Source organism: Balaenoptera musculus, chromosome 9 (assembly GCF_009873245.2).
Source record: "Balaenoptera musculus isolate JJ_BM4_2016_0621 chromosome 9, mBalMus1.pri.v3, whole genome shotgun sequence".
NCBI classification, from domain to species: Eukaryota; Metazoa; Chordata; class Mammalia; order Artiodactyla; family Balaenopteridae; genus Balaenoptera; species Balaenoptera musculus.
In genome coordinates, this window is record NC_045793.1 from 33589084 (window position 1) to 33601708 (window position 12625).

General features: G+C 38.1%; 1 protein-coding gene across 6 annotated transcripts in view; it reads right to left on the minus strand.

Annotated features, from left to right (window-relative positions):
• Nucleotides 1-12625, minus strand: part of ST7 (suppression of tumorigenicity 7) — a 262861-nt gene that overhangs the window by 74248 nt on the left and 175988 nt on the right. The gene's annotated exons all lie outside the window — the stretch shown is intronic.

The window sequence follows — 12625 nt, forward strand, 5'->3', positions numbered from 1 at the left end:
GTAGAGACTCAGACATCAGTGCTCCCTGCACATCTCACAGAAGGAAAAGCTGCTTACAAATTTCCCTGGTTGCTGCATGAGCTAGAGAGGGTACAGGCACAGGCTAAGTTAACTGTACCATTTGGGAAAAAGATATAGACATTGATAAGCTTAATAGCTGATCAAGAAACATAATGGACATATATACAGTACCAAATGTAAAATAGATAGCTAGTGGGAACCAGCCACATAGCACAGGGAGATCCGCTTGGTGCTCTGTGACCACCTAGAGGGGTGGGATAGGCAGGCTGGGAGGGAGATGCAAGAGGGAGGAGATATGGGGCTATATGTATATGTATAGCTGATTCACTTTGTTATGAAGCAGAAACTAACACACTATTGTAAAGCAATTATACTCCAATAAAAATGCTAAAAAAAAAAGAAACATAAATATAAGTATGGATCCTAGTTAGTAGGGACCACAAGAATAATAAAACAGAATTTTAAAATATTGAACTGGCAGATCAATTCAATGGAAGAGAAGAAAGGAAGACGGAAAGTATGACAGATACAAAACATGAAAGAAAAAATGACTCTAAACAGAATAATAATGACGATAAACACAAATGGGAAAACATACCAACCAAAATACAAAACTGTCAGATTTTGAATAAAGACAAAAATAAAGACAATATTCAGCAAAAATTTTACAGATACAAATGGTCCATCAAAAAGTTACAGAAAACTTGATTATAAAATATGGAAATAAATATACCAGGCAAATCCAAATCCAAATAAGCTAGAGCAGCCCATCTTAATACAAGTTAAAAAGAAAATCAAGGCAGAAAAGACTAAGGGACAAAGGAGGGGCATTATATACTCAATAATCAGTAAGACAAAATAATTATCAACTTAAATGCATTTAACAATATAGCCTCAATATATATAAAGCAACAACTAACTGAACATGGAAAACAGCAGGTAAGTAAACAATTAGAAATGAATACTCTTATCATATCCCTCTCAGAAACTGATACAGCAAACAGACGTTTTTGCTAAGACAGAAGATTTGAATAACGTGGTTATTAATAAGCTCAAACTAGTAAATACATATAGACTTTTATAACCAACAGAAGCATACTCCTTTCAAACAGATATAAAATTTATGAAAACTGACCATGTATACCTAGGCCTCAGAGGAGGCCTCCATTAAATTTTCCCCAAATCAATATCATATGATCTATGTTCAACAAATATAGCGTAAAAAAAAATTATAAATCAATGATAAGGGGCTAAAAACACACTATGTGGAACAAGACGAAATTATAAGGAAATAAAGAGATACTTAGAATCAAATGGAGCTATGTGTTTAACTTAAGAAACTGATAAAAAGGCAACAAACAGAATGGGGGAGGGGAGAAAGAAGAGAAGGAGAAAGGAATAGTACAAATATGGACAGTAAAACTGGAATAAAGACAAAAAAGTTGAGTAAATAAATAGAACCAAATCCTAATTCTTTTGAAAAGTTTAATAAAAAAGACATGAAGAAACTGACAAAGGATTAATCTCCAAAATATACAAACAGCTCATGCAGCTCAATATCAAAAAAACATAGAACCCAATCCAAAAATGGGCAGAAGACCTAAATAGACATTTCTCCAAAGAAGATATACAGATTGCCAACAAACACATGAAAGGATGCTCAACATCACTAATCATTAGAGAAATGCAAATCACAACCACAATGGGGTATCACCTCACACCGGTCAGAATGGCCACCATCAAAAAATCTAGAAACAGTAAATGCTGGCAAGGGTGTGGAGAAAAGGGAACCGTCTTGCACTGTTGGTGGGAATGTAAATTGATACAGCCACTATGGAGAACAGTATGGAGGTTCCTTAAAAAACTAAAAATAGAACTACCATATGACCCAGCAATCCAACTACTGGGCATATACCCTAAGAAAACCATAATTCAAATAGAGACATGTACCACAATGTTCACTGCAGCTCTATTTACAATAGCCAGGACATGGAAGCAACCTAAGTGTCCATCAACAGATGAATGGATAAAGAAGATGTGGCACACATATACAATGGAGTATTGCTCAGCCATAAAAAGAAACGAAATTGAGTTATTTGTAGTGAGGTGGATGGACCTAGAGTCTGTCATACAGAGTGAAGTAAGTCAGAAAGAGAAAAACAAATACCGTATGCTAACACATATGTATGGAATCTAAAAAAAAAATGGTTCTGATGAAACTAGGGGCAGGACAGGAATAAAGACGCAGACATAGAGAATGGACTTGAGGACACGGGGAGGGGGAAGGGTAAGCTGGGATGAAGTGAGAGAGTGGCATGGACATATATACACTACCAAATGTAAAATAGATAGCTAGTGGGAAGCAGCCGCATAGCACGGAGAGATCAGCTCGGTGCTTTGTGTCCCCCTAGAGGGGTGGGATAGGGAGGGTGGGAGGGAGACGCAAGAGGGAGGGGATATGAGGATATATGTATACATATAGCTGATTCACTTTGTTATACAGCAGAAACTAACACAACAATGTAAAGCAATTATAGTTAAATAAAGATGTTAAAAAAAAAAAGACACACCCCTGTCAAGACTAATCAGCAAAAATAAAAGTAAAAAGAGGCAAATAAAGAGAATACAAAATGAAAAGGGGGGAAAAACTACAGACATAATTTTTTTTTTTTTAGTTAGTTTCTGCTTTATAACAAAGTGAATCAGTTATACATATACATATGTTCCTATATCTCTTCCCTCTTGCATCTCCCTCCCTCCCACCCTCCCTATCCTACCCCTCTAGGTGATCACAAAGCCCCGAGCTGATCTCCCTGTGCTATGTCGCTGCTTCCCAGTAGCTATCTATTTTACGTTTGGTAGTGTATATATGTCCATTATGTTTCTTGATCAGCTATGAAGCTTATCAGTGTCTGTCATACAGAGTGAAGTAAGTCAGAAAGAGAAAAACAAATACAGTATGCTAACACATATACATGGAATCTAAGGGAAAAAAAAAAAAAGGTCATGAAGAACCTAGTGGTAAGACGGGAATAAAGACACAGACCTACTAGAGAATGGACTTGAGGATATGGGGAGGGGGAAGGGTAAGCTGTGACAAAGTGAGAGAGTGGCATGGACATATATACACTACCAGACATAATATTTTTTAAATTATGAAATAACATGATAAAAAGCAATATGCAATGAATTTGAAATATATATAACATATATATAGTGTTTAAAACAGGCCTAGTACTGAGATAAATAGGCGTAGTCATGTACTGCTGATGAGAATTTAAACAATCACAGGCAGCCATTCTGGGAAGTGTACTGGCAGGACATGCTGAAATCCACATTCATATGCCTAATATCCAGCAATCCACTCCTGGGCATACACCCTGGGGAAGGCTTCTCGCATGTCTATCAGGGTGTTGATAATGGGAAGCTGGAGGCAATATGGGGGCCCTCACTAGAGGAAAGGTTAAGTAAAACAGAGTAAGAGCATAATACGGAATAGGACACAGAAGTTAGAAATTGCAAACATATACCAGAGGTACGAGAAGTAAACATGGACAGACCTGAAAAATAAGTGTTGAGTGAAAACGGTAAGAAAAAGAAAATCTATAGATATTAAGTTAAACACATACTGCATTACATATTTTGCAAGATTGTGACAGTCCTGGTCTCTCTAAAATCAATTAGGTTTTGCCTTCCTGGGATTTCTTAAATGAATGGTACTATAATGGGAGTTCCTCATCATCTATATTTTAGAAGAGATTCCATCAAACCCGGAGGTCCCATTATCTTTCCTCTATTTAATGGTTTCCTCACCTCAACAAAGCGAAAATTTGTTTTGATTCACAAAAAGATTAAGAAGCCATTATTTATGATAAAAATGAGTAATGTGCTCTCTCAAATATAGCATGTTCAAAACTGAACTCAACCTTTCCCAAAAAACCTGCAGATTTCCACATCTTAGCTGATAGGAACTCCTCTCCTTCCATTGCAAAGTCCTTGGAAATATCCTTGACTTCTCTCTTTTATTCACATGGCACACTGATAGATTAGCAAATCCTGCTGGTTCTATTTTTGAAATATATGTAGAATCTGATCACTTCTCACCACCTCCTCTGCTACCACTCAGGCCTGAGCCACCACTGTCTTTCGCCAAGATTAATATAAGAGCCTTCCGATTGACCTCTTTGCTTCCCCCTTGCCACACAGCAGGCTGTAAAAATTAAGAGTGGTCATGTCACTCCTCTGCTCAAAACCTTTCATGGCCCCCATTTCACCCAGGGCAAAAGCTGAAGCCCTTACTATGGTCCAAAAACCCTACATCATCTGTAGTCTCCACCCCTCCCCTGGGATTACTCTGTTCCACCCAGAACTCTTTTGCTATTACTTGAGTGCACCAGTATACTCCTGCTGCAGGGCCTTTGGTGAAATGTCACCTTCTACATCACACATACCCGATCATTTTATTAAAACTGTGGTTTCCACGGCCTCCACTCTCTGCTCACTGCCTTTCCTTATTTTCCTTATCCTGCTCTATTTCATTGTTTTTCCACAGCATTTATCAATTTCTGATATGCAATGAAAATACATGCTTATTATGTTTATTTTTGTCTCTTTTCTCTGCTAGAATGTAAAGTGTGTAAGGTCAGTGGTCTTTGTTTTGTTTATTGATTACACCTATCACCTAGAACAGGGACTGGCATGAAATGGAGGTTCAATCCTTTTTCGCTGAATAAATGAATAGATGAATAACTGGATAGTTCAGTGCAACATGGGTAGAGGAAGACCAGAATCAGGGCTGCAGTGTAGAAAGGGAGAGAGATGATGTGGAACTAGATAAACAGTGGGCATGACTGGAGCCACTGAATGAAACCAGGATTGAGTCCTGGGAAGGTGAACTACAGAACAGCAGGAATCCAAGAGAAGAACTGGTTGTAGACATAGTGGAGAAGCAGAAGCCAAAGATGAACACGTGGAAAGGGAGGTCAAAAACAGTTGATTGGAGGAGGGAAGCTAAATCAAACTCCCAGATGACAGGTATCTATCTAGAATTGCTCATAGGCCAGCCATATACATTGAAAGCTCTACTCAGTAGTGGACACTACTCACCACATGGAAAAATGGGGGCCCAGAATATGAAAAACCCTGATAGTGACAGCTAGCTTAACAGCCATGAATTTATTATGCCACAAATAAGACTTTCATGTAAATGACAACACCTAAGGTAAATAAAATAATACTCTCATCTGTCTCAGGGATTATTTGCCACCCGCCCTTCGCTCTGAATAGTGAATACAGAGTACAATGCTGATGAAACTGCTTCATCATTACTGATGCAACAAGGTAAGTCAATAATCAATAAATCTATTATTTGCTCTTATTAGTTAAATAATTTTCCTTTCCTTTCTATATAAATTACTAATTGCCAATAATTTATTGAATAAGTCAACTTAATCTATCAGGCAAATCCAGAAAAGCAAATCATGATTAAAAAAAAGGCAAAGGTCTATAAAGTTTTCAAAGTCATAGCCTTTGAAGATCAGTGAGTTACTATTGATAGCATTTGCTTTCAAGATTCACTTTTTCTTTATTTGTGAGTATAGCAAAGATAGAATCTAGAAAACATGCTAACAAACACTTCAGGAACACTTACTAGGAATTAACATATTTCGCTGCACACTTTGTCTTTAGTTTAATGATATACCTGGTTGTCTTAAAAGCTTGAAAGTAACTATGTTCAAGTGATACTTGGTCGCCTGAACATATTAAAATGCTACTCTTCCCGTGCCTCACGCCTACATAATGGTACTTGACTTCTTTCAACAATCTACTTAACAACTTCTAAAACAATCCATCAACCAAGTTATTCATAATAATCCAAGACAATTTTAAGGAAAAAAAAGAAATATTGAGAAAAGGGAAATGTGACCTGTGGAATGGAAAGGTGGAGGGAAGAAAGGAATGAAACTAGAGGATTTAAGAATAAGGAAAAAGAGATAAAAGGGAATAGAAATTAACCTCCAATATATCCAGCTAGAATTTTCCTCCTAAAAAGATCTTCCTACCTACGCAATAAAAACAGAATTTCCGTTACAGAATATTCTCCAAATTTTTTTTAACAATTTGGGAAGGGCATACCAGTTCTTTTTATAAATCATTAATTTCATGAAGATTTTTCTTCATGAACATAAGCAGACAAAAACGCAAATTAATAGTCCTTAATGTTCCAAAGAGTTTGATTAGTCCCAGAGGTTTATATTTTCTAAAGTGTGCTTTCATTAGAAGTGCTCCACTTCGCAAATCATTTAAAGCGCATCCTCTTGCTATTAATACCAATACTATTAAATTAATTCCCAAAGGTCAATTGCTTACACCCTAGGATACTTCTAATGACCTAAAAGGGATGATATAGAATGAACATCTACAATAATATTCTAAATAGAACTTGCTTTAATTTACTTTAGTTTAAAAATAAATGTTACCACTTCTAAGGAAGGTAGAAAATCAGTAGAATTAAACCAGTAACAAAGAGGTGTCTTAACAAAGGCTGGGAAACAAAAGTCACAGGTGCAAAGTGCTAACTGGGAATTTGTATGCCACAGCTCTGAGGATTCACCAACTCAAATATTTTCTTGACTGTCTATCTACAAGATACTGTGCAGTGTGCTGAGAGGGACACACAAGAAAACTAAATACCACACCAGCACTCAAGACGCTCAAAATCTAATGAGCTTCACTTATCTTTTCGTATGCTTTTAAAATTTGGCTCAAAAACCCTGTCTCTCTCTGTTCATTGGTCCTAATCTCTCCTTAATGAAGGGATCACCTGAATAAGTGATTTGAGATAAAAATTGAGAACAGTGAAAAACAGGGATAATATAATTGTGAAAAAAGAGATCAGGAGAAATGGCACTATATTATCTCAAAGCCTGTATGTCTTCTTTAAGAGGGAGTCCCCATGGAAGAAGCTCGGAAAGTGAGCATCCCCATGAAGGCTTAATTCTCATATGGAAACTTGGTTAAGATACAAGTCAACTCTGCTCAAAACCCTTACATGATCAGATACGTATTTATAGGAGCAAAGAAAAGGGGGTGGAAAGATGTACACTGAATCACGAGTGTTGGTGACCTCAGTGAGATGGCACAGCAGGAGTGGAGGAGAGATCATAACTTCCTTATTCTTTGACTTGTTACAGTGAGTACAAATTATTCTTCCAATTTAATAGGACACCTATGGTGTGTGAGTTAAATGAGATGGTATATGTAAACTTCTTAGCAAAATGTCTGGTACATAGTAATACTCAATATGTAACTTACATGACAAAAACTGAAAGCGCTCCAGTTCTCAACTGGGAATCACGGAAATGATGCTGAAAATGCAGGAAGGATACAAGCCCAGGGCTGAGGTAACTGCAGTTTCCTCTCACTATTTTTTATAAAGAGCCCCGACTAAGAAGAAAAGAAGGGTGTTTAGCAGTTGTAACCTTTACCGGCTAGACTGAGAAAGGGTTTAACATGGCCTAAAGAATATAAAACATGCCTTCAGCTAATCTGATATAGGTAGTGAAATTTAGAAAGAATAAAAGTATTGACAAAGAGTCTATATTTTGCTTTTATATATAACCTGGTGTTGTGGGTTGAATTGTGTCCTCCAAAAAATATATTGAAATCCTAACCCTTGGTACCTATGAAAGTGACCTTATTTGGAGACAGGGTCTTTGTGGATGTAATTTAGTTTTAGTTTTAGTTTCAAAAATGGTAAATATCAATAGATAAACCCACACAAACAAACATTTTGGGGTCCTTAGTAATTTTAAAGGGGTTCTGAGACCAAAAAGTTTGAGAACCACTGGTTGATATTAGCATCTATTTTTTATTGAAAAAAAATGGAATCAAATTATACCTAATATTTACACCTTTCCTTATCACTTAACAATATATCTTAGACAGTAATGGTAAGAATAGCCACTAATTGAGTACTTATTCGTGAAGTCCTGTGCCGAGTGCCTTGTATGGATTATTCCATTTAATGCCTACACTAATCCCGTGAAGCAGGTACTCAACTAGCACCCTGGATATTTCTGGTGCAGGTGATTGGATTGGAAGATCACATTCTCAGAAATACTCATTAGCTATGTAACCTTGAACAAGCACCTATGTCAAGGGCTGTTATGAGAATTAAGTAATTTATATTTGTAAAGCACTTAAAATAACACCTAGAACATAATAAACACTACAGAAATGTTCATCAGCATTTAGATGGTATTTAAAACTCTGAGTCTAAATGTCGTCATCCAGAGTTGTAGATGGAAATAGAAAGGAAGGCTTAGGACAGGCCAGGGGACACTTCAAATTTGGGAAGTTAGGAAGATGAGGAGAATCTAGCCAGGAAGACTGCGATTTCAGGAGAACTTAGAGAGCATGGTTTCCTAAAATAAATAAAATGTTTTAAGAAGGTTGTGATGACCTGTGTCAAGTGAGAGGCCAGGATAGTGAAAGAGGTAGTGTTGCAGAGAGAGCGGGTGAAACAGGAATCAGGGAGAATGACTCAGAGGTCTGCAGAAAACTACCAAAAGGAGGCAAAACAGGTGGTAAAGTCTGAGAGCTTACGGTCAACTTTCAAAGGAGCTTTAGATGTTAGGGAAGAGAGGCAGACGATGATCTGGAAGCATGGACAAGGACCAAGGAAGACTGCTACCCCATATCAGGCCTTTATATTTGCCTCTGTTTCTTTCTTATCCCTCCAACTAGGACACCGCCAAAATCTTTAAGTTCATTTACTCTTCATACCCCAGGATACCTATTCAGGGAATCCCATATGAGACAAAATAGCTCCTCAAACCAGCCTGGTCCCAGGTCAAGGGTTCTAGTAGGAGCTAATCAATTCTAGGGACGCTTTAGAGGTTTGCACCCACCATAGGGGAAACTCAGACTACCAACAAGCAGAGTGAATAAAAATCTGATGTCTGCCCTAAAACATATCTACTCGCTGTAGGATTCTCCAGATCAGTGGTTCTTAATGGGTAATGATTTTGCACAGCCCCTCCCCTAGGGGACAAATGTCTAAAGACTAGCGGTGTCTAGAGACATTTTTGGTTGTCACACTGGGGAACAACAAGGGGGTGGGCTGCTACTGCACCTAGTGGGTAGAGGCCAGCAATACTGCTGAACAGCCTACAATACAGGACACCCACAACAAAGACATGTGGCCCAAAATGTCAACAGTGCCAAGACTGGGAAATCATACCCTAGACCAAATGACCTGGGGCAAGAGGAGCTTTAAGAGGGTCCTCTTATCTGGGCACACAATCCCACCCATACCAGTTTACAGCAATTCTGACTGAGTATGGCTAAGGGGCCAGACCAGTCAGCCTTATGAATTCTATTTCCAATCTACTCAAATAGGGCCAGGGAAAGACAGAGGAAAATTTGAGGTTAGCTAAATGGTAAAATTTAAAAAGAGAAAAATTGTGTCATATATCAAATGTTAATAAAAGAGGCGGGGAAGAACAAAAACAACAACAAAAATAAAATTAAATTAAATTTTAAAAATTAAAAAAATAGGGGCCTCCCTGGTGGCGCAGTGGTTGAAAATCTGCCTGCCAATGCAGGGGACACGGGTTCAAGCCCTGGTCTGGGAGGATCCCACATGCCGTGGAGCGACTAGGCCAGTGAGCCACAATTGCTGAGCCTGCACGTCTGGAGCCTGTGCTCCGCAACAAGAGAGGCCGCGATGGTGAGAGGCCCGTGCACTGCAATGAAGAGTGGCCCCCGCTTGCCACAACTAGGGAAAGCCCTCGCACAGAAACGAAGACCTAACACAGCCGTAAATAAATAAATAAACTATTAAAAAAAAAAAATTAAAAAAATAAAAGAGGCGAAATTCCCCCAAATGAGAACAAGCAAATAGACTTTCTTTAAATTTGAAAAAGAAAGACTTTCTTTAAATGTAACTCTTTTCATTTTGAATAATAAGTTAACACCTTATAGTGAAGTTCAAAAGCCACCATGCTCTCTTATTAGCTCTATTCACTGCCAAATACTCCTTCAGTAAGGAAGGTGCTTTTGTATTCTTGACTGCAAAAGGAAGCTAATTAAAGTGAGTTTTTGAGAAAACATCCTGGGAATTCAAAATAATTAATGTGTTGCTTTCAAAACGAGAAACCATGAATCTTGACATTAAGGAGCCTATGTTTTCTTACCTCATCAATATTTCACTTACAGGATCAATATTTTGATCCATAACCATCGACAGCTGGCCTTCCCAGAATTCCCACTCATTCTCTTTCAGGATAAATCACCAATGAACAGTTTTTAACAGTTTTCCCTTTCTTAAGGGATTGCCAGAGAAATGTTTTAAAGAGTCTACTTTCTACAGGGAAGGCATTCTGACGCTGCCATTTCTATGTCCACTTTAAAATCTGCTCTAGGAAAGTTTCGACTAATGCATACGGGGTAGGATAGCTGTGTCTTAATGAAAACTTAGATCCTCCTGCCCTAATGCCTTATCAGCAGGCTGCCTGGAACGCAGCGTGCTGTTTTATCAGAGGAAGCTTCCCAGCAGGATGGTTCGTGGGCACGCTGTTGAAGGAGTGGCCCCTGAGGGAAGTCCCTGTCTACGCATGACCCGTGACCTGAGAGGAGCCAGGCTGGCCCAACTGTCTGCTGCAGGGCGGGGACCAGCTTCGGCTTTAACAGAGAGAGGGGCCTCAACCTCCCCTCCTCCGTTTAGGGTTCCAGCAGTTTCGGAAGGAAAGAGCACTTTGGATATTTCTCTTCAAAACAAATCTCCACCATGTCTGACAGTGTCCTTCACTGGATGGTTACAACACTAGGGCCCATATCCACTGGATGCTCCGTAAACCCAGTCAAAAGGCAACATGTATTGGTAGTCTAATAATACGACAGATTTTTTTTTAGGAAAGTAACCCAAGAAATATATACATGGGATTATAGATATATACATGTATAAGGATGTGTGTGTATACACATATGAAAAGAGAAGGAGAGAGACTAATTGATTCATTCAAGAAAAAGAAATCATAAATATCCCAAAATGCCCATCAGGGTAGAATAGTTCAGCAAATTAAGACATAATTATGTAATGGGTAAAAAGTAGGGAAAAAAGGTAAGCACGTCTACTATATGCCAGGTGTTTTCACATTATCTCATTTCATTGTCCCCATGACTCCCTCAGTTACGCTTTTAGGTAAGAATCATTATCCTCAATTTACAGAAGACAAATGAAAAGCCCATGAAAGGGAAGGAAGTTTCCCTGAGTCACAAAGCCAGTGAAGAGCAAAGCTGAGAGTTACTTGCAGGTTTTCTTACTCCCTGCCCAGCATTTATTACACTGGATCCCAAATTTTCCCCCAAGATCTATTTGTAGACTAAGTCAATAAATGGGATTGTAAATATAAAATAAGGTTAAACAAAAATCAAACCATAGTATAGACATATTGGTTTTAATCATGTGAAATTTTATATGTACATACTAAAAATGATGACAATCAGCATGAGACTGATTGAAAAAACCTGGAATTAAAATCATCTGAGTTTGTTTTTCCTATGAAATTGCTTAAGCATATAATAAAGAAAATCACCAAAATCTGTTCCTCCATGCATGCCTGTCCCAGGCTAATTAAGGTTAAGAAAAGGCAATAAATATAAAATACCTTGTTAAAGGTTGAATGTGGCTGGGCCACTTTAAGATAGAGAAATACCCCATCCTTCATAAAATTCTCAGCTCTTTCAGGGACTGGTAGAGTTTCTGCACTATATCAAAAGCTGGAATTTCTGCAAGTTAAAAAGCTTTGCGAGCAAGTCATGTTTCTACAGAAATCTCCTTTTCTAAAATTTAGCACTCATACTATATAACATTCTTTAAATTCTTCCTTCGACCAAAAGAATTTAATCCTGGGAGATCCCCCTTGCAGTGGCTTTGCCTAAGAAGCATCTATCACCTTCAGTCAAGTTAGAATTATCTTGGAGTCTCCCTCCTCTGTTCCTCTCCTCACGTCTGGTGGCTGTTTAATGGAGTAGCCAGAACCCGAGCCAGAAGTATGGGCCTCACTTGGGCCTTCACATTATACTGTAACTTGCAGAAATAACCAGGGGTGAGCCTGGAGTGCAGGTCCCCACCACCAAAGAGTAACTGGGAATTTACATGAATTACTGCCCTTCCAGAGACAAACTGAGGAAAGGCTCACTGGGTTTACACAGTCCTGTTCTCAAACCCAAAAGCTGAGAATTGGGCAGGATGCCACTTTTATCTTACCCCTCGTTTCTTTTATTTTTATAATGGGCAGTTACCTGTCTCCTAATTCAGGAAGACAGTAGAACAAAACGTTGACAAAGGCTTTCTGAGATTGTTTTTAAAAAGAAAATGGTTTATAAATACAATTCCCACTGGTGTCAGCTTCTTTATGAAAAGTATTTCTTACTATAAAAAAAAAATGTAGAAGTAAAAGTTCCTCAACTGGTTTCCCTTAAAACCACCGTTTTTATTTAAAGTTACATAATAATAACCTCCTTTGGTTCTCTTTTGTTTTAAAACTCTCACCTATTTTCTCTCTTATTATGTTGACTACCACTAATAAAATATCCT